Below are 3,161 nucleotides of genomic sequence, written 5' to 3' on the forward strand. Positions count from 1 at the left end.
TTTAGCATGGGGAACAAGTGTGACAGCATCATATTAACAAAGGTATAAAGTCCAGACCAAGGGAGGAGAAAGGCTTCTTCCGTGCCACTCTGGTCAGAGCTAGGCTGCATCTGAGGAACCCATTCAAGGTTGATAATGAAAAGCCCATTTTGAATAACCTGGGGTGGGGATGGGGGTGGGAAAGGGTGACAAATAAGGGAGTAAAACCCCTGCCAAGGGAGGGATTATTCAAGCAGGGGGTCAGAGACCTGGTGGAAGTCTACTCTTCCTACTTTTTGAAGCCCTTTCTCCCTTGGCTTCTGGCTTGACACCCACTCCTGGTTTCCTTCCACACTCTCTCCACTCCATCTCCCTTAGCCCCAAGATGGGTATGTCTCCCAAGCTGTAGGCTTGCTTCTCCAAAGCCTGCCCTCCACCTGGCCTCCACCTGGGCCTCTAGCAGCGCCACAATATCCAGATGCTGGAAAGAGATCGTTAACTTGCACTTGAACCTGCTCCCCAATCAGTGGCTCTTCTATCCCAACCCCCAGCTGCAAATCTATCCAGAACCTGCCCACTTCTCACACATCCAAGCCTCTGCCTGGTCCAGCCCCATCATGATCAGGACTAGTGCAATGGCATCCATAGGATCTCAGGGCTCCTGCCCACAGCTCTCCCATGGACCCTGCAGTTTCTTCCCTCCAAATCTTAGTTCACTGGTCTCTCTGCTCATTAACTCTTACTTATCCTTAGTAACACAGCCAACAGACACCTCCTCCAAGAAGCCTGCCCTGACCCCACACCTCCCCACCCCCACCAGGCTGAATCAGGTCACTCCTCTGGCTCCCTCCCCTCAAGCATCCCCTGTTTTATCAGGTGCCCATTACCAACTGGGCACTGTGCTCACCTCCGAGGTGATGACTGGTATTATTCTCATTTTGTGGGAAGAAATTGAACCACAAGGAGATGAAGTCAGTAGCCTGAGGCACTCAAACTGACAGGACATGGTCAGAGGCAACCTTCAGATAGCCGGAAAGGGGACAGCCCGCAGAACCTAGGTAAGAGAGGACTGTGCCTCCCCACCCCGGTGCCCGCTTTCCTGTGGGTGTCCCAAGAGTAGTGGGAGGTGGGAGGAGTGAACCCAGGCCCACTCTCCCCTGCCAGCTCCAGTCTTCCTAGATGCTCCTGTGCCCAGTGATCACTATGCCAGGCACTGGGCCAACCAAACACTTTACATGCCTGACTCACTCAGCGTGCAGACAGCCCTGGGTCTGGAGGTGAGCACAGTTCTGCACACTCACTCCTATATCTCAGAGCAGGAAATGGAGGCTCACAGGTTGTGAATGCCCACTGGTGCTGGAGCCCTCCCCATTCCCCCAGGCACCAGGTTGCTACTGGGGTGACCGAGCCTTTTCCTAGCCGAGGCTTCCTCTGACCTCAGCAACACTTCTACGGATAGGGATTACTGAACCAGCTTACGGATGGGCAAACTGAGGCTCAGAAAACTCCCAAGGGCCAAAAGGCCAGTTCAAGGACCAAGACTCCCAGCTTATTTCTACCGCCTCTTCCATCCCCCCTCAAAACACCTCCACCGGGAGCACGTGAACTGGGAGGACAGGCGAGGAAGGTTCCAAACACCTCCTCCCTGCAGCCTGGCTGGGCCTGCGGGACCCAGGTGTGCTGAGTCAAGTTCCCAGCACTCACCAGTTTATTGACAGCAGCTGCTCTTGGAAGCCGACTGAGTTGAGGCTGGAGACACCAGGGTCTTCAAAGACAGCCCCACGCTCTAGCTCCGGAATTTCTATCTGGGGTGTCCCCATGCAACAGATCCAGGACACCCCAGTAGGGCTAGCCAGTGCTCAGCCACCTGGGCTCCCCCGTCAGGTGGCATCTCACAGATTTTGCAAGTCAGACTCAGCCACAACAGTCCCAACCCCCAAGACATATTTATCCCCGGTTTTCTCAGCCCAGCCACAAAAGGCCTGTCCACACTCCCAGTGGCCCATGTCGGCAATCTCCTTCATGCCCTTTCTTTCATGCCCCACTTCCTGGCAGGCAGCAGATACAGATGATGTTCTGCCAAAATGAGCTCCCAATTCACCCACTTTCCACCGCCCCTGCCAGTCGGGTCCAAAGCAGCAGCTTCCTCCCATGTGTTCTGCCCACAGCAGCTCTAGGATCTTAAGACGCAATGGGACCACGTCACCAGTTTGTTCTAAGCCTCGTGTGGTCCCCACAGGCTTGAGAATGGAATCCGCACACTCCTCGCCATCCATCTTCGAGGCCCCCGCTAACCTCTTCCCACCTTCAATCCCTGAGCTTCAGTCACGCTGGCCTCTTTTCTGCTCTGCAAACACGGCAGGCTGGGCCCTTCCTCAGAATCTTGCTGTTTTATGGGCTTAAAAAAGCCTCGCTGGCTGGTTCACTCAGGCCCAGATGATACCTTCTGCGATAAGCCCTCCCTGACTTAACTTATCCCATCTCCCTGATGCGTTTTCTTCCCCGCACTCAGCACGGGCTGGAATGACCAGTGTTTCTGTTTACGCTGTTTCCAGCCGTCTACGCAGCCAGGCTGTGGGCTCCGCGGCCAGGGCCCAGGCTGCATTCCCAGCCCTGGCACATCGGTGGCACCTACTAGGAGCTCCGCAAGGATTCTCTGATGACGGACCTACACACCCCGTCGCGCTCCTCGCGTTCACATAGCCAGATTCCCCCGCGTCACGGTGCCAGTTTCGCCCCCAGTCTCTCCCGCCCGTTTCGCAGCCGCGTCCCCGGGCGCGCGCGTTGCCCGGGCCCTCGAGGGAGCGGGGCTCTCTAGGGGAGGCGGCCCGGGCCTGGGACCAGATGGGAAGCCCCGGGAGGCCGTCCCTGGCGGGGTGATGGGGGACCCAGCTGCAGCGTCTGGGGGCCGGGCCGGGGCCGCCATGGCTGCGGAGGCGGGGCCGGAGCTGGGCGCGAGGGTGGTGTTTGGGGAGGTGTTCAGGGCGCTGGGGGCTCGCTTACCTGGGGGTGCGGGCGGCCGGGCGCGCCAGGGGTGGGTGGCGGGACGCGGGACTGCGCGCCTGGCGGCAGCTGCAAAAAACAAAAAACAAAAAACAAAAAACACACGCAGCACGTACAAGGTAGGTGGACTCCGCTCCCTGCAACCGCCTCGGTGAGGGGCCGAAGAAGACTGGCGGGGC

General features: G+C 58.0%; 1 protein-coding gene across 2 annotated transcripts in view; it reads right to left on the reverse strand.

The window, feature by feature from the left end:
* The window catches only part of CERS4 (ceramide synthase 4), a 23,988-nt gene extending 20,842 nt beyond the window's left edge, over nucleotides 1-3,146 (reverse strand). For both annotated transcript variants that reach the window (XM_006917219.3, XM_015593488.2), the window contains exon 1: nucleotides 2,983-3,146. The gene's annotated coding sequence lies outside the window, so the exon portion shown is untranslated. The remainder of the gene's footprint in view (nucleotides 1-2,982) is intronic.
* Between the last annotated feature and the right edge of the window lie 15 nt (nucleotides 3,147-3,161).

This window comes from Pteropus alecto, unplaced genomic scaffold, assembly GCF_000325575.1.
Source record: "Pteropus alecto unplaced genomic scaffold, ASM32557v1 scaffold37, whole genome shotgun sequence".
NCBI classification, from domain to species: domain Eukaryota; kingdom Metazoa; phylum Chordata; class Mammalia; order Chiroptera; family Pteropodidae; genus Pteropus; species Pteropus alecto.